This window comes from Myotis brandtii, unplaced genomic scaffold, assembly GCF_000412655.1.
Source record: "Myotis brandtii unplaced genomic scaffold, ASM41265v1 scaffold440, whole genome shotgun sequence".
Taxonomy (NCBI): Eukaryota; Metazoa; Chordata; class Mammalia; order Chiroptera; family Vespertilionidae; genus Myotis; species Myotis brandtii.
The window spans coordinates 1817155-1836835 of NW_005366834.1; positions in this window are offsets into that span (position 1 = coordinate 1817155).

Below are 19681 nucleotides of genomic sequence, written 5' to 3' on the forward strand. Positions count from 1 at the left end.
AGGTAGGCAACCTTTCCGACCAGGATTGATTATGAAATTGATGGTGTGGTGTGTGTGTGTGTGAGTGTAAGGGTAAATAAATTTACCCTCTAGGTTTGTTGCCCATGATAGATTAAATTATTTTTTAGGTTTGTTGCCCATGATAGATTAAATTATTTGGAGAATACATGCCTGATTACTTTAAGATGAAAGGAGTTGAATTTTAGATATTACATATATTGTATCAATAATAATTTCTAATATTTATATTTTCCTCATTAAAGAATGCATTCAAGTCCTAGCCAGTGTGCCTGGGTTGGTTGGAACGTCCTCCTGTGCACTGAAAGGCGGCAGGATCAATTCCCATTCAGGTTACACACCCAGGTTGCAGGTTCAATCCCCTATGTACTTGGCAGCACTTTTCATAGTGGCCAAGACATGGAAACAACCAGAATTTCCTTCACTGAATGACTGGACAAAGATGATGTGGTACATATATAAAATGAATACTACTCAGCCATGAGAAAATATGAATTACTACCATTTATGACAACATAGACTTCATTCCTCTGAAGCGACTACATGCTCTTAATACACTAATATTAATTGGAGTTTTGAGGGACTAGAATAATATTATTTTCAGAATAATAATATTTCCCAATGAAGCCTTAATTTGTAAGTAGTATAAATTCTTTTCCTATGCCTAACCACAGGAAAAGAAAATGCTGCAGAGATATTATTACTTTATTTCATTGTATTTCTTCATATTTTAAATGAAACAATACAAAATCTTTATTTCATAGTTCTATTATTTAAGTACATCTTATCTATGCCATGTATAAATATTCATTTAACTACAGAGTTTAACAACTTGTTAGTCATTTTGGTCTTAAAGGTACATACTAGTATGTCTCAAGAAGACAAAAAATATATAAGGCTGTTCAGGTGAAAGCATGCATAGCTAGTGACATGTCATTGACCACTACCAAAATACTGTAAAGGTATAGCATGCCAAATGCATTTAAATAGTATTATTGCTTTATAAAGAATACGATAAGTAGACATGTGAAAGAGTTTAAACAGATACATCAAATAATTAGCATGCAGACATCATAAAATTTATTTACCCTTATTATTCATCTGAATTAGAAGATTCCTCATAACCTGAAATTGGTAAATTATACTGTTTTTGTTTTCGTGTATGGAAATATTGTCAAAATCTCTAACTCATAAATACCAGAAAACTTTTAAAAGTTTTTTTTTTGTTTTTTTTTTGTTTGTTTGTTTCAAAAGTATATTCCCTTCAAGGCACGAGTTCTACTTTCACAGTTTTCTATTGCTGCATCAAAAACTACTTTACAACATAGTGGCTTTAAACAGATATTTCATTTTACCCATGATTGTATGCCATCAATGCCACCCAGATGCTATCTTATCTCTGTTGTATGTATTGTCAGTAGGACAGTTCTACTGGGGCCTGAAAATTACTTTGAAGTTTACTGCTCTCTATGGCTGGGAACTGCTGGGAGATTGACTCTCCCAGTGGGTCAAGGTGAAGGATCCTGTCCATGTGGGTCTATGATGAGCTGCTTGTGCTTTTTCGAAAAATGATGGCTGAATTCCAGGAGAGAACTGTGTCTGCCAACTAGCAGAGAGTCACGTTTGCCATATTCTGTTACTCAGTGCAGGCGTGTAGACCCTGCTCCAATTCAAGGGAGTTGACATAGATCTCATCTCTAGAGATAGCATGTCAAAAAATGAGTATCTATTTTTAAATCCCCTACAATTACTAAATATCTCTGCATAAAAGTCTATGGTAATTTGTAGTTATTTGAGGTAACTGAGCTTAATAAATATAGATCCTAAAAAGAAAAGTACTTAGAATAATGCAGAATAGATTTGTTTTACTGACAATAGAATGATAAACTGAACTTGAGTGTAAGGATTATGATAAGTATTGGGATTCATAAACTCAAGGTATTTATCAGTCTTGTTAATGTGACATTCCCCATGTGTTTTGAGAGTCAGGCTCAGAAATAATTACCCCCAGACACACACAACTGGAACATTTTTGGAAGGTCTAGTCAGATAATAATAACATACAAATAGTAGTAATATTATCAATTAAATTATAGACAGAGGATATGTCTAAATTTCTGATTTTCCCAAAAGTCAAATCTAAGAAAAAGGTATGTGTGAAATTCATTTTTTGGAAGGTGAAAGAGAGAATACCTTGGGAGTAGGGATGGGAAGAGATAAGAAAAGAACAGCTAATAATAGAGTTATTATGAATACAGTTACCATTGTCAGTGATTGGAGTTTAACCTTACTGAGAAAATGCTGGAAGCTATTTTAGAATGTACATATCAGAGTTAGTCCCTGCCTCAAGGGACAGATTTATACAACCAGTGTCATCAGTCCTCTATTGAAAGCTGCTCCCGGGGTAAGAATTTCCTTGGTACTTCAAGTCTAACTTTGGGTGGTAGAGCTGGTTATTGAAACTAGAGCAAGCTTTAGGCAAAGAAGCCGATGTTTGCAGTAAAGCCCTAATTCCCAAATGTGATTGTATTTGGAGGTGGGGCCTTTGGGAGGTATTTAAGTTTAGATGAGGTCATGACAGTGCAGACTCCATGATGGAAATAATGTTATTATAAGAAGCAGAAGACACCAGAGCTCTCTCCATCAGGTAAGGACACATAAGACAGTAGGCTGTTCACAAGCCAGGGAGAGGGCTCCCACCAGGAACCAAATCAACCAGCACAATAATTTTGAATTTCCCAATCTCTAGAACTGTGATAAATGAATGTTTGTTGTTTAAGGTGCTGGTTACACACCTTTCCCTTTCCACATTGTTACAGCAGCTCAGGCTGAATAACATAGCATTTATAGAAGAAATTTATACTATTTCTTCAAAAGTGAAAATATTCTTAGAAAGAATCCTTTTGCTAACAATGCTTTTTCAAATGTTATGCTTTTTTTTTTTCTTTTGTAGAAATGATTTTTTAGAGCATTCAATTTATAAGACATTCTCTCGTTTCCTTTCCAAGAAAGAAATCAATACCAATGGAATCAATGGAATGCATAGGCCAGTAGATTGGAGTAATTTTCTTGTATGATTTTAGATCCTGAATAAATATATATATATATATGCCTAAGAGACCATTTCGACCAGTCAACCAAATGACCTGTCAACTGGTCGCTATGACATGCACCATACACTGACCACCACGGGGCAGACACAGAAAGGTGTGTAACGCAGGAATGTCAGTGCACTCCCACAGCCAACCTCTAACGGCTAGCCAACCTCCTGTGGTCCCTTCCCCCAGCTGGCTGGCCCGATAGGCCCTGATCACCAACCAGGCCGAGGGACCCCACCCGTGCACAAATTTGTGCACCAGGCCTTTAATAGTATATAAAACTAGAGGCCCGGTGCACAAATTCGTGCACGGGTGGGGTCCCTCAGCCTGGCCAAGGACCGAGGCCTATTGGGGGGGGCTGGCCAGAAGGGGAGAGGGGCCATGAGAGGTTGGCTGTGGGATTTCACTGACCACCAGGGGGCAGCTCTGCATTGAGCATCTGCCCCCTGGTGGTCAGTGTGCATCATAGTGACCTGTTGGTTGAACAGTCGTTCTGATTGTTCGGTCATCCAGTGTCTTAGGTTTTTATATATATAGATAACTGATGCAGGAGATGGTTAAACCATTCATAAACTTCACCTGTTCGAATACCAGCAGTAGTTATTTTGAAAAACTGTTCTTGGGTATGAATTTCTTCTATGTGAAAAGAAATCACATTATATTTTTTGGAATGTAAATATAGTTGAGTAAAAAAAATGTGCATGAGAAATATGGATATACTATTCTGTTTTGAGTAAGTAAGTAGTAATATATTTTAATAATGCCTAAGCAAGAGAAAGTCATTTGAAGGCTATGATTTTATGGGAATTATTTGTCTATGAGAGAATATAAGATTAAAGAGAAATCTATATACATGGCTCTTGAAAAGTCTAATGGTACATTGTGTCTACAGATATCACTCCATATGACATGCAACTAACAATATAAAATAGCTTAAGTTGTCTTTTTGGAATTATAGTTATTCATAAAGTTCTCTTGACTCCTTTCTGATACCTGTTCAAGTCACATTAGAATTATATTAGGGATCCAGTTGGATATGTCTATTTGAAATGTGTTATACAAAAATTCTATAGAAATTTTGAAAATAATTTAGGACATAAAAAACTATATAAAATCTATTGAAATAAGTTCCATATTTAAAATAAAAACTGAAATTCACATTCTCTATTATCTAACATAATAGATCCATCGTGTTTCTATTATGTAAAAGATAAAATATCCATTTGCATTATAATGTGAAAAAAACAAGATAGTTGAGTAAAGTAAGAGAGTTTATTTAAGTGAAAAATAATTTAAAAAATATGTATTTTCTACCTATATCCTAGATATTACCAGTTTATAATAAGACAAATTATTTATATTGATAAAAAACAGCTACAGTATAACTGCCAAGTACCTTAAAATAATGTTACAAGAATGTCCAAGACATTATGCTGCATACACCAAATTGTAAAAGAACAAGAAAGTTGAATAAGTGAGTGAGAGCTTATGTCTTTTGGTTCAGAAAACAATATTATGTAAATATCAATACTTAATATTTATGTGTAAATTCAATCTAACCTATTGAAAACAACAAAAAGAATATTCAAAGAACTTGGCAAGCCAATTTTAAATATCATATGGAAAAGTAAGTGTATAAAAGAATTGCCCAGCCCAGCTGGTGTTGCTCAGTGGTTGAGAATCGACCCATGAACCAGGAGGTCATGGTTTGATTCCAGGTCAGGGCACATGCCAGGGCCCCACACAGCCTGCTATTCAGTCGTTTGGTCATCCTTCACTAACCCCGCTGCTGGCCTGGTCATAGGCAGCCATCTTGTGAGGGTGTGGGGGTTAATTTGCATTTTACCTCTTTATTATATAGGTTAACTGATTATATAAGATACATTATGTATATTTAAAGCATACATACACAAGAGCATATACATATACATGTATATAGTTATATTTAAGATATATTAAAATAAATATTTACATGGAAATTATGAGTATGTGTATATCTGAGCCTGAATCATACTGAAATAAGATTTCTACATATAAATGATTGATTTTTATATCAGCCTTCACATTATAAAATGTGTTGAATTGTACTTTTGTTTTAATTACTTGAAACTGGCTTCAGGAAACTATTTAAGCTAAAATATATGTGAATACTTTATAGAAAATTTTCATACAATTCAAAGTCATATGAACATGACTTCTATATTTTTATTTTTTAGTTATAAACAACAGTGATAATCTAGATTCCTTTAATAACCTAATATAAGCTGACTTTATGTTTTATTTCTAAATATTATGTGGATAGATTTTAACTGAAATGAGAGACTTTCTTTGCCTACTATGCTATTTTTTTAATTCTTGACTTTATTTCCATCCATTTAAAATTTCACCTCAGATTAAGGCAAATTATCTTTAAATACTTCTGCATCTCAAATGTTCTTTCAATTTCTGAGAATTCATGTAGCTATCACATGAAAGATAGAACACCTTATTAAATTTGAAACTCAGGTAAACAATAAATTATTTCTTAATATAATAATTACAAGAATGTGTCAATGTCATTATAACCAACCATGAATATTTAGGACACACTTATACTAAAAATATTCCTGGTTTATCTGAAATTTAAATTTAATTGGTTGCACAGTTTTATTGGCTAAATCTTTCAGTCTTACTACAGCTGCAGTTAATACTTCTGTTACGACTGCTGGCTAACATTTATTGCTTGCTTCACATGTGTCATGTACCATTAAGTATTTTATATACATTTTCTCACAATCCTCAAAAAAATCATATGTGAGTGCTGTTATTATGCCCACTTTTCCAAAGAGAGAACTAAAACAAACAAGTTAAACAACTTGACACAGATTATATAGAATTCCATCCTATGTAAGATGCTTCAATTCAAATGTTATTGAGTTCAGTATTATGAGATATATTCTGTGGACCAAAGGATTTTAACTGGATACCACTATGGAGAAGAGAATTTCACAGATGAATGAAAGAGGATTCAATTGCCCAGGTGATTTACAACACAAAAAGAAAGTTGGCTTATTTCCATTAACTTAGGAAAATCTATTTCCCAAAATGTTTTGATCACATATATTTTTTCTTATTTGTGGAAATTTTTTGTTTTTATATATATTTTTTATTGATTTCAGAGATGAGAGAGAGAGAGAGAAAGAAAGAAATATCAATGAGAGAGAATCATTGATTGGCTGCTTCCTGCACACCCCACACTGGGGATCAAGCCTGCAACCCTGGGCATGTGCCTTGACTGGGAATCGAACCATTCTCAACCACTGAGCCATGCCAGCCAGACTATCTATGCAAATTTCTAACTCACATCACATATATAGCATCACTGTTATAACCAAACCAACAGTCTTTGCAAGCAAGAGTTGCCTGTTTATTTCTTTCAAGATAGGGAAGTACGATCTAATCTGACACAAAGACTTCAAAATAATTTCGTTCTATATTTGCATTATCGTTAGCCTGATTTCCCTATCACTTCCACATGTGGAACCTGATGATATTAATCTGTAAGATAAATCCTGATTTTCTTAACCAATTCTGGTGAATGCGAGCTCTTAATCAGGTTCACTTTATCAGAAAGTTTTATAGGTGGAGTGATATACTGGCTCAAACCATAACTCTAAGTATGAAAGGGCATAAATATAAAAGTATATAAAGTTATCATGACTATTTTAAGGTGCATTATTTGGATGTGCTTTAATGCAACCTCCAGAGTTCTGTACTCTGACTTCATTATGCTTTCTGGCTCCTTTTCCCTATAAGAATTTACTGTAGTGACAGCTGTTCCTTGTTGATCTTGTTTTGGCTTCTGTATCTGGATTCACTCCTGGTACATGGTCACACATCCCTGGTTTGCAGGAGGTTTAATTCCTGCTTTCTGGCATCAGCTCCTGCCTTTATTCATATACTGCAATAGGTTCCCAGCAGTGCTTTATTCTCCATCATTTCAAATCAGCTTACATCTATTCAGACAACCCATTCCAGTCAATTACCCAGTTATACCCCTGGAATCTACCCCTGGTTGGCCCCATGGATTATAGCACATGCAAATCCTCTTTTTGTCAATATCCCTATTCAGAGTTCTGCTTTCATACCAGCACTGGATCATTGCCCTAACAACAATTTATATGACTGAGACTTTAACATTCTCTCTAGTTTCTGGCAGTCCCATGGATATAGCTAATATATTACAACATCTCAGATCAGCACACTGGAACATCTGAACTATTTCTACCACATACAATTTGAGAATAAAATTACTTAGATATCAACATTGACCCAAATAAATTCTGTAACATCTTTGGACATTGGACATTGACTCCTGACTATCCATCTCAACTGTTTCCCATTCTTACAATACCTTAAAGAAGACTGCTGTTAGAGCTTCCATCTTTAGTACAAATTTATCTCCCAACTAATGTATCTTCTATTGCACTTAATATTTAAGTCACTCTGATTTATTTTCTTCAAAAACACTTCCAGTTTGCCTTTTCCTTTTTTTATTTTTCTTTAATATTTCTTATTTTTCTTATATTTTTAAGCTTAGGAGGAGATATTTCAGTGGAAATGCACCATCAAAAACAAAAGTTTTACTCATGATGTATTTGTTTATATGTTTTAATTCTTTGTAAGCATAACAAAACATTGCTGTTTAGTAAAATCATATTTTCCTGTTTTCAGGTTTGGGGTGTTGTTTTTTGAGAGGTAGGGATATTTTTTTTGAGTTTTATTGCTCTTTGGGTTTTACTTAAGACTTCACTGGTAATGTTTGTATTAGAGTTAGAATAATCCACCGAGTTTGCTTCCTCTGTTGCTCCATTTTTGTTGCATAGACTTCAACATAATCCATGTTTTCCACAAACTTGTTTTTAAGTGCCTATGTCTATATTGACAGTTACCTTGATTGTCTTAAGTCATTTTCACTTTTGTCCAAATAAACATGTTTTTAGCACCTCCAATCAAGCACATAGTCAGGTTTATAATACAGCATTCCCAGAAAGAGCCATTTTCTAAAGTATTGAGAATGACCTCCTCTTTGTATGGAGGTCTTGAATCACATAAACCAGATATTGCTGAAATCTGAGCAATATGTAATTTCATTCTGCTCCCCTTGCTGTGAAATATAGAACCATTGGTGTCATGAAATCGAAGAAGGATAAAAATGAAAGTCTTTACTGATAGAAGCATGTGCAGTTTATATTAGATTAAGAGGATGGAAAGAGATCTGTAGCTTTTGAAGTACATGAAAAACTACAGTAGCACCGAAGATACTGGCAGGTCAGGGGTGTAAATGGAAATAACTACTTTAGGGACAGACTGTGCAAGACCATATTGAGAACCTGTGTGTCGCATATTTCCAGAAAATCAATTTATTGTCAGTAACTGGGGAGTGCTATGGTTTATGAAATATAGTTATAGTTCAACTGTCAGCACAAAGCAAGATTTCAAAGTGAGCTCACCAGTGTTGTTTTGCTCCTTTAGGAAAAAAACACACCAAATATTTCACTTTACTCTGCACTTTTCAGTTTTCTACCTAAGTTTATTCCACAAGATGTCTTAGTAGATGTGTTCATTGCTTACAAATTAAAATAATTTGAACTTGTGTGACAACTTGTTCATATGATAGATATGAGCCATCAATGAACTTGTCAAGCTGAATAAAATTAGTGTAGGGCAAAAGTAGGTTTACAGTTGTTCATATGGAAAATAATGCAGTAATTAATAAATATTAATACAAGAATTAATTTTTCACATTCACAAAACTATAAACTTACTTTTGCCCCACCTTGCATTTAAACAAATTTTGAAAAATCTAGTTTTAGTTGTAACTAATAAGGTGGAGGAAGACTATCTACTAAACACATTTACCTGCAGATGTATTTGAGTTATAATAGATAGTAAGTTTTTATCTATATATTGTTATTCACTCAAAATAAATTATAGTCATTTTACAGATATTCTAAAATACCTCCTTCAAGACTTTATAGTACATAGTGGTAATGGAGAATATTTGCATGCACTATTAACTGTCATATTGAAAAAACTGAGTTCTCAAAATTATGTACAGTATTGTATTTTATTAGTGATTAAACAAATAGCAGTGTGTTATTATGTCAAACTATTAATCACTTCTCAATATGGAAAAATATAGTATTTTATAAAATACTTTGAATACATGTTATAGCATTATGTCTATTTTAAGTAAAATCCATTTCTATTAATAATAGAATCAGAATTTATATTTCACTGATTGGTGTCTGAAGAACTTTCTTCCTTTTTTTCAATAATACTAATCAAAAGAACTTTTATTGACATCCCAAGACCCTAATGGTATTGGTTTTCTCCCAGGGCTAATACATGACAAATTTATTTAGCTAAACTTTTGGACCCCTGAGGAAATAGATATAGGAATTAATTTATAGAAGGGGGCTATAAAATACATGAACCTTCTGTCTTCTATGACTCATAGAGTTCAACTTTTAACAACATAAACCTCTTGTGTATCTGTTCTACCACAGAAATTCTTTTATTCTGTATTATATTTAAAAAGATATGACCTGGGTCTGGCTGGCATGGCTCAGTGAGTAAGAGACAACCTATGAACTGGGAGGTCACTGTTCGATTCCCAGTCAGGACATATGCCTGGGTTGTGGGCTTGATCCCCAGGAGGCATCCAATCAGTGATTCTCTCTCATAATTGATGTTTCTCTCTCTCTCTCTCTCTCTCTCTCTCTCTCTCTCTCTCTCCCATTCTCTCTGAAGTCAATACAAATATATTTTTAAAAAAGATATGACCTGGAAGTAGAGGTAAGGGAATAAATTTGCAGAGTTTGTAAATGCCTATAGTCATGTATTCAAAAGCTTTTAACTGTGTCCTAAATCTGGTCTTAAACAGAAATCCAGTACTGTGTGTTTTATACCTCCAATTTCCATGAAATATAAATGCTGCTGTGTGGCCCTACTCTGAACATAAAATATGACACACATATATCCATATCTATATATTTATATGTTTATATATCTATATATATATCAGATATAGATATATATCATCTATCTACATCTATATATCTATGTCTGTTATATAGTACAAATATATCAAGATAGATAGGTAGATAATATGAAGGTATACTAGTATCTATGGGAGAGCACAGTGGTGAAGTGGATTTTTGTTTGTCCGTGCTTTTTTTCCTTCATCATTTTCTTCATCTTTCAATTTTTATCACTTTTGATATATTTCTATCCCTGCAGATCAATTATGATCACCACCAAGAACTTTATTTCTGATTATCAGCACCACCAACCTCTCACAGGCACCAGCATCAGCTTCCTCTGCAATACAATTACAACAGTTGATGTACCTAGCTTTCTGTTTGCTCCAATTTGTTCACCTGCACTGGAGCTCATTAGTGACATTTCTCTGATTATTTCTGAAAATTTAATTCCCTTTCCACATTGTGCAACATCTATTTGCCATAGGCAATTCCTTTTTTCTTAATAGTCATAGTGCTTCTGCTTACCTGATTGATACCTAACAGATACAGAGGAAGTTCATTGGCAGATTGTGCCATTTGAATACTATTTAGTATAAGGGAATACACAATGAGAGTAGTTTTGGCTGAGCTCCTTGCTACCACTTACATAATTAGACTAATTTTATTAAGGAAGAAACAGGTTTGCTTACTGGGTAAGCAAATAAAAGCTTATACAACATTCCATCTCTTTAGCTAACCAACATATACATTCACACACTCTTCTTAACTGAGAAGACTACATACTTCTGTTAATGAACGATGTTACTTGGTTAGTCAATCCTGTTGCCTATAGTTTATGTATTTACTTAAATTTTATTTGAATTTATTTTTTCCATCACTATGCCCACTTCCAACTCCATCCACCCCCCTCAACCTCAAAAATCACACCACTGTTGTCCATGAGTTCTCTCTCTCTCTCTCTCTCTCTCTCTCTCTCTCTCTTTCTCTCTCTCTTTCCTCTCTCTTTTTTTTGCTCAATTACTCTCCCCAACAACCCTCACCTCCACCCTGAGCTGTCTGTCTCTATGAGTCTATCTCTATTTTGCTTGGTAGTTCAGTTTGTTTACTAAATTACACACATGATTGAATTCATATGGTACTTGCCTTTCTCTGACTGGCTTATTTCACTAGCATAATGTTCTCCAGGTCCAACCATGCTGTCATAAAGGATAAATTTTCCTTCCTTTTGACAGCACAGTAGTTTTCCATTGTGTAAATGTACTACAGCTTTTTAATCTGCACTTGAGCTGCTTCCAAATCTTGGCTATTGTAAATAATGCGGAAAAGAACATAGGATTATTCATAGGATATATTCATTCAAATTAGTGTTTTGGGGTTTCTTCAGATAAATTCCCAGAAGAGAAATCACTGGGTCTTAAGGCAGTTCCATTTTTAATTTTTTGAGGTAACTCCATACTGCTTTCCACAGTGGCTGCACTGATTTTCATTCCCACCAATAGTACTTAAGGGTTAGCTTTTCTCCACATCCTCACCAACACTAGTTGCTTGTTGATTTATTGATGATTGCCATTCTAAAAGGTGTGAGGTGATATATCACTGTGGTTTTATTTTGCATTTTTTTTTCATTTTTTACTTGGATTATTTGGTTTTTAGAAGTTGCGTGTGTTTTTTTAATCCTCATCTGAGGATATTTTTTCAGCTGATTTTCAGACAGAGTTAAAGGGAGGGAGCAGGGAGAGAGAAACATTGACTTGAGAGAGACACATTGATTGGTTGCCTTCCACTCACACCCCAACCAGACTGGGGAACAATCCACAACCAAGGTATGTGGCCTTGACTGGCAAGCAAACCCAAGACTCTTCAGTCTGCAGGCTGATGCTAACCACTGACAAAAACTGGCCAGGGATGATGTTGAGTTTTATAAGTACATCTTTTATCTTTATTGTTTAAAATATTACATATGCCACCTTTTTTCCCCATTGACCTCTCCCATTCCACCCTACCTCCCACCCCAGGCCTTCACCACCCTATTGTCTGTCTATGGGTTACACATATACACATATGAGTTCATTGGTTGATTTCTTCCTCCCTCCACCCCGCCTCCCCTACTTTCCCTCTGAGGTTTGACATTTTATCTGATGCTTCTATGTCTTTGGGTCTATTTTTATTCATCAGTTTATGTTGTTCATTATATTCCACAAATGAGTGAGATCATATGATACGTATCTTTCTCTGACTGGCTTATTTTCTTTCTGATGAGTGTTTCTGAATTCTTGGGATATATTCCTAGAAGTGGGATCAGTGGGTCAAATGGGAGTTCCATTTTTAATTTTTTTGAGGAAACTTCATACTGTTTTCCACAGTGGCTGCACCAGTCTGCATTCCCACCAGCAGTGTAGGAGGGTTCCCTTTTCTCCACATCCTCACCAACACTTGTCATTTGTTGATTTGTTGATGATAGCCATCTGAAAGGTGTGAGGTAGTAGCTCATTGTCATTTTGATTTGCATCTCTCAGATGATTAGTCACTTTGAACATTTTTTCATATGCCTTTTGCCTTCTATCTGTCCACTTTTTAGAAGTGTCTATTTAGGTCCTTTGCCCATTTCTTATTAGATTGTTTCGTTGTATGAGTTCCCTATAAATTTTGGAGATTAACCCCTTATCAAATGTATCATTGGCAAATATGTTTTCCCCATGCAGTGAGCTCTCCTGTTATTTTGTTGATGGTTTCTTTTGCTGTGCAGAAGCTTTTTATTTTGATGTAATCCCATTTGTTTATTTTCTCCTTAGTTTCCATTGTCCTAGGAGATATATCAGCAAACATATTGCTATGAGATATGTCTGTTAGTAATAAACTTAACCAAGGAGGTAAAAGACCTGTACTAGGAAAACTACAGGATGTTGAAAAAAGATATAGAGGAAGATATACAGAAGTGGGAGAATATACCATGTACATGGATTGGTAGAATCAACATCATTAAAATGTCCATATTACCCAGAGTAATTTATAGATTCAATGCAATCCCTATTAAAATACCAACAGTATATTTCACAGACCTATAACAAACTCTCCAAAACTTTATGTGGAATAAAAAAAGAACCCAAATAGCTGCAACAGTCTTGAGAAAGAAGAACAAAATTGGAGGGATCACAATACCAGCTATAAAGTTATACTACAAAGCCACTGTACTCAAAACATCCTGGTACTGGCACAGGAACAAGTATATAGACCAAGGGAACAGAACAGAGAACCCAGAAATTGACCCAAGCCATTACGCTTAATTAATATTTGACAAAGGAGGCAAGAGCATACAATAGTCTCTTCAGTAAATGGTGTTTGGAAAATTGGATAGATACATGCAAAAAAATGAAACTAGACCACCAACTTACACCGTATACAAAAATAAACTCAAAATGGAATAAAAGACTTAAATGTAAGATGTAAAACCATAAAAATCTTAGAAGAAGCCAGTTATTTATTTACAATGAAAGAAAAACATAGTAATATACTTAGCCTCAGTCTACTGTAAATGACGTGACAGAAAGATGGAACAACCCTGGGTTCTTGTAGACATAACTGACTTACTAAATCAAGCTATCCTGGAAGTGCCTTTCCCATGGACTTTTGATAATTTGAGATAATAAATACTCTACATGGTAAAGCCATCTCTAGTTGAGTTTTCTGTTGCATGCTACCTAAAAAGCCATAAGTAATAGAAATAAGTGGAATCAGAACTTGATTTCTCATAGACCACACCTCCCAAGGATTACTAAAGTTCTTCCTTTAATAAGAAAGAATGAAAAAATAAAGGTGAGTTATCAAATGTGAGCTAAAACACATACAAAGAAAATATCTGTAATAATGCACATCTAATTACAAATATAACTTCCTTTTTTTAAAAAAAATATATTTTTATTGATTTCAGAGAAGGGAAAGGGAGCAATAGAAACATCAGTGATGAAAGATAATCATTAATCAGCTGCCTCCTGCACACCCCCTAGTGAGGATTGAGCCTGCAACCTGGACCTGTGACCTCACCTGGAATCCAAATGTGATCTCCTGGTTCATAGGTTGACGCTCAACCACTGAGCCATGCCGGCCAGGAGTTGAGTAATTTTAAATTTTGTTTGCATTTTATAGAGTAAATATGTGGTATTTTAAAAGATCAAAGCATCATGAATTTTAAAAGCTAATAAAAAGCATAATTTAACCTAGTATTAAGCTGCATTATTAAAGTTAATGATAAAACATATGAATACCCCATGGACAGCGACAATGGTTTGGTGAAGACGGAAGGGCAGAGGGAACATCTGCAATAATGTCAACATTCAAAAATTTTAATAAAAAATAAAGTTAATGACAGAAAACAAGTTAAAATATTATTAATGCCTCTCGCAGGTGGTATGAATTTTGGGGTACATCTTGACTTCAATATTTACCAGCTCTAATCCATTATCTTTGATTAATATTATCTTATGCTTTGAAACTTCCTTAAAACTTGTCTGTCTTTTTCAAGCCCTTCATTATGATACTATTTCCTTATTTCTGTTTGTTTTTAAATGAAGAAACACTCACATAATACAAACATTTACTCAGCAACAATATTTTAGCAACTCTTTAAAACAGGGGTCCTCAAACTACGGCCCGCGGGCCACATGCAAATACAAATATTGTATTTGTTCCCGTTTTGTTTTTTTACTTCAAAATAAGATATGTGCAGCGTGCATAGGAATTTGTTCATAGTTTTTTTTTAAACTATAGTCCGGCCCTCCAATGGTCTGAGGGACAGTGAACTGGCCCCCTGTTTAAAAAGTTTGAGGACTCCTGCTTTAAAACAATACTGTATTTTCCAAAATAAAGATAAAAATATGCTTGTAATGGTGCCACTAGTGCTCTCACAAAAGGAATAGTTTTCTTCCTGATTTTATCATTGTTTCTTTAGCAGCCTTATGTTTAGTTATATTTTTAAGTATATTTTTTAAAACATCATTTATAAGAAGCTTATATAAATTTAGTTTTCATTTCATTAATTTTTGTTGAAAAAGAATTTCCATTCAAAGTTCATCATTTCTATCTGTTCTGCATTATCTTCATATGAAATGGAAAGTTTCTGGAAATTTTATTTTGAATATAGAGAGCTAAATTTTAGCTTGTTATAGAAGTTGAAAATTTAGATACTGTCAATTACAGTCAAGGTCATACCAAAATATATTTAAATAGATGAGGTGGCCTCACTGTTCAGAACTACACTAGTTTGATATAGCAAAGAAAGATATAAGAATAGCCCTTCTCTGTGCTCATCACTGATTGGAAACAACATGTTCCTGTCCATAGATGAGCTCACTCAGCCTATGCAAATGTAGACGAAGGGCAAGACACCATAATCAAATGCAGTAGGTAGAAACAAATATGCTTGGAAAGTGTGAATTTATTTTAGATGATAGACAGCTCGAGAAGTTACACTTTTTTATAAAAGTGCATATTTTAAAAAATCACTTCAAGACAAACCAATTACCATATGCTGTGAGGTTTGAATTTATCCTAAAATGAAAATGTGTTAAAAATTGTCAATTACATTTTTTACTGGTAATGCTTGACTATATCTTTTTGGATTCTATCAATTAATGTTGGGGTTTTTTTTTGTTAATTTTGTGAGGAAAATAATTTACATTAGTCAAATAGAGCAGACAGAATGGGATAGAGAAATTAAACCAAACGTGCATGCACACACACACACACGATGTCCTAGGTTCTAATGTTGAAAATTAATGCTTTTAAAGTGGAGAGGTCACTTTAAAAAATCAACCATTATTAACTTATTTTTATATGTAGGTGATATAAGATGATGTATTAGTTTCCTGTTGTTGCTGTAACAATATACCATAAACTTAATGACTTAAAAAAACAAAAATTTATTGTGTTAGAATTCTATAGGTTATATGTCAAAATGAAGCCATCAACAGGGTTCTGGTCCATTTGAAGGCCCTTGGGGACAATGTTAAAATATTTTAACTGATAATGTTAAAATATTTTTTCTGATAATGTTAAAATATTTTAAGGCTGTACATAGAATTTATATATTTTAAAGGAGAAATCATCAATTAATCAATTCAAAGAATGATTTCCATAGTAGAAAAAAGAAGATGTTTTATTTAAACACTGTTGTATATTAATAAGCCAGACTTTACACAACTCTTTCCACTATCTACTGGAATAAAGGTCCAATGTGCTACTTAAGTCCAAACCTTAAAAACATGAAGTTACTTGAAGATGATTTCACTCAGCAAATCAATGAACAGAAAAGCAAGGAGGGAAACACTGCAGGGACATTTCAGCCTTCACACATTGTTAATACTGACATCAGGAGAGAGATATTTTTACTCTCAGGCAAGGATGAGAACATTGTGTTAGAGTGCATATGGCAAAAGTTGGACCTTGGTATGTCATTTATTTAAATATGAATTTCTAGCATATGTTTGTTACCTTTTATATTAAAAAAAAAAAACAGAGTAAATTTAATTTTAGATTGACAGTTCCCACTGAAAGGCATAAGTGAAGACTGCACAAAAACAAACACAAGGGTTAGTGAATCACCAAAACAAGAGTATGAACTCCACAACTCATCCCAGAATATATCGCATGAAAATGATGATAAGGTGCGGAACACAACTGCCCACCCAGAGGACATGGACTTACAGTGATTCAAATGATCCTTCCTCAGAAACCAGATATATTTGGACTAGAACTGGAATTTTTCTGGAAGACAGTTTAAAACATTGGCTAGCCAAATTACCATAAGAGAAATAGGGTTACATGGAGTCCCTTGGATATTTAAATTGAAAAATATTAAACATAGAGATCGCTATCCATATTACAAAATTCCTGTTTCCTATTTTAGCATTAATGTAATTCCTACTTCTCTGTGTCATAATTGTGCAAATTTTTCTCTTCTCATTTATAGAGGAAAAATGGTAGCATGCCCATGATCACAAATTATAAAGATGCACTAATCAAATAAATCAGAAGCTGTTTTTTGAAAAGGTAGATAGTTTATTTTTAAAAAGTTCGTGAATCAATGGAAAATATTAAAGCTGTGAATATTATAAAAAATAATGAAAGGTGTTTTTCACACCCAATATGGTTAAACATTAGATGGATCCTCATTAATATCAGCATTAAAACAAAAGTCATAACAACTGCAATTAGTAACAGGAGCATGGAATGAACAGAAAGACAAGAAATAAGGTATGCTGACTATATTTCCTTATTATTATAGAATAATTTTAGATTGCAAAATACATTGTCACAGTATTTTTTTTAATCTGATGAGAAGATATTACTTTTTACTCACCCTGTCCATTTCTGTTGACAGATATTACTTTTTACTCACCCTGTCCATCAAAATATATTTTTTGGAACATGGCCATTATTTCACTGGAATCTTTATTTTTGTATAGTACATTAAATGATGTGGGCAAAACTTCCTGGATTAATTACATATATGATTTTTAATTATGGTATTTTTGGAATGATGGATACTGAAGACATTTCTGAATTTGTCCTTAGTGTTTCCCTGACAATAAGAAAGACCAACTGACATAGTAAAAACCTGAATTTTTAAAATTTTTTTCTTTTTGTGATGGATAAATGTTTGAAATTAAATTTCCTATGTGCTACTAGATTCCATATTACTCTCTAGGTAGTGAAAGGACAGAGCAACTTAGTGTACATTTAATCTAAAAATATTTCATTTAAAATTATTTAATAATTACATTGTGTATATTACAGTTTTATGTGTGCTTCTTTAATTAGAAGCAACCATGTAGGACAGAAAATTAATACAGAAAAGCATGTATAGGCCAACATGATAAAATAGACTTCATCAATTAAGTAATATTTATAGCCAAACTCACTTGAATGATTCATTAAATTAAATTTTAATTTTGAAGAAAATATAATTAACCACACATCTAAAAGATGGCACACAATTTTTTTTATTTAGAAGTATAATGAGCTACTTTATACATTCCTCGTAAGTATCATTTAAGCATTTTTGGATGCATAATAAAAAATTCAAGTAATCTGAACAAATCAGAGTAGATTAGTTCTATAGGAACACAAATCACAAATCATAGCAATTAAAGCCATCCTAAGTGGTTCTCCTGTACATTTCCTTAATCCAGCTCAGGTCCTAAAACTACTCTATTATGGAAAATTCCATTATACTTTGACATCCAGAGAAAGGAGTTTCACAAATATAGTTCTTCTTAGTTCCTCTACATTATGAAACTCCATTTCTGTCTTTAGTATTTGAACATTTTTAGCACCTAGCTCTATTGATATTACAGTTTTATATGCTATGAAAATTCTTGTTTTACATATACCATAGATATATTTTTTTAAAGTTAGTTATAAATGTACTACATAGAACCTCCATTTTTTTATATCATATAAATGAAATATAATATGAGATGTTTGTTTAAAATCAGTCTTAACACTAATATTTGATAGACTTTTTTAAGATATTGTAGAAAATGCTGCTGGTTGATAAGTCAATAATCATCTTCCTTTCTTTCTTATTGACAAGCAAGTGATAAAATTTGATGAACTTTATGCTAACAAATGGAATTTTTTTTATATTGCTCTAAGCCAATTGTGACATGTTTTTATTCCTGTGTGCCAATGACAAGTCTAGCTATGAGTACATGATTTTTTTAAAATTAGAAGTAATAGCTTTCTTTGGGATCTTCTATAAAGACATTTTTCTCCTGACAAAGAAAAGGAGTTATGAGACGAGCATTTCTCCCACCCCCTTTTCTTTTTGTTTTGGAGACTCTCCAGCCAGTACTAAAACCTGGATCTACAATAGCTATCTCAGAACCATAGAGAGAAAGCCTTAGAAATAAGGTTAATTTTGACAGTCTGTTTGATGCTTCTCTGTATCTGTTTTTGTTCATCAGTTTATGTTGTTCATTATATTCCACAAATGGATGAGATCATGTGATATTTATCTTTCTCAGTGGGAGGGCATGTGTGTGGGGGGGTAAGAGGTCAACTGAAGAACTTGTATGCATGCATATGAGCATAACCAATAGAAACAGACACTAGGAGGTTGAGGGCATGGGCTAGGGGGTGGGGGTGGACGGGGGAAGTCAATGGGCGAAAAACGAGACATGTAATATTATATGCAACTAGAGGCCTGGTGCACAAAAATTTGTGCACTCGCAGGGCGGGGGTCCCTCAGCCCGGCCTATGCCCTCTTGAAGTCTGGGACCCCTCGGAGGATGTCCACCTGCGGGCTTATGCCTGCTCCCTGGGGGATTGGGCCCAAGCTGGCAGTCAGACATCCCTCTGGCATCCCGGCAGCCCTTGGGGGATGTCCACTTGCCAGGGGGGGAGCAGGCCTAAGCTGTAGCCGGACATCCTTAGCACTGCTGAGGAGGTGGGAGAGGCTCCCACCACCACCGCTGTACTGGCAGCCATCAGCCTGGCTTGTGGCTGAGCAGAGCTCCCCATATGGGAGCGCACTGACCA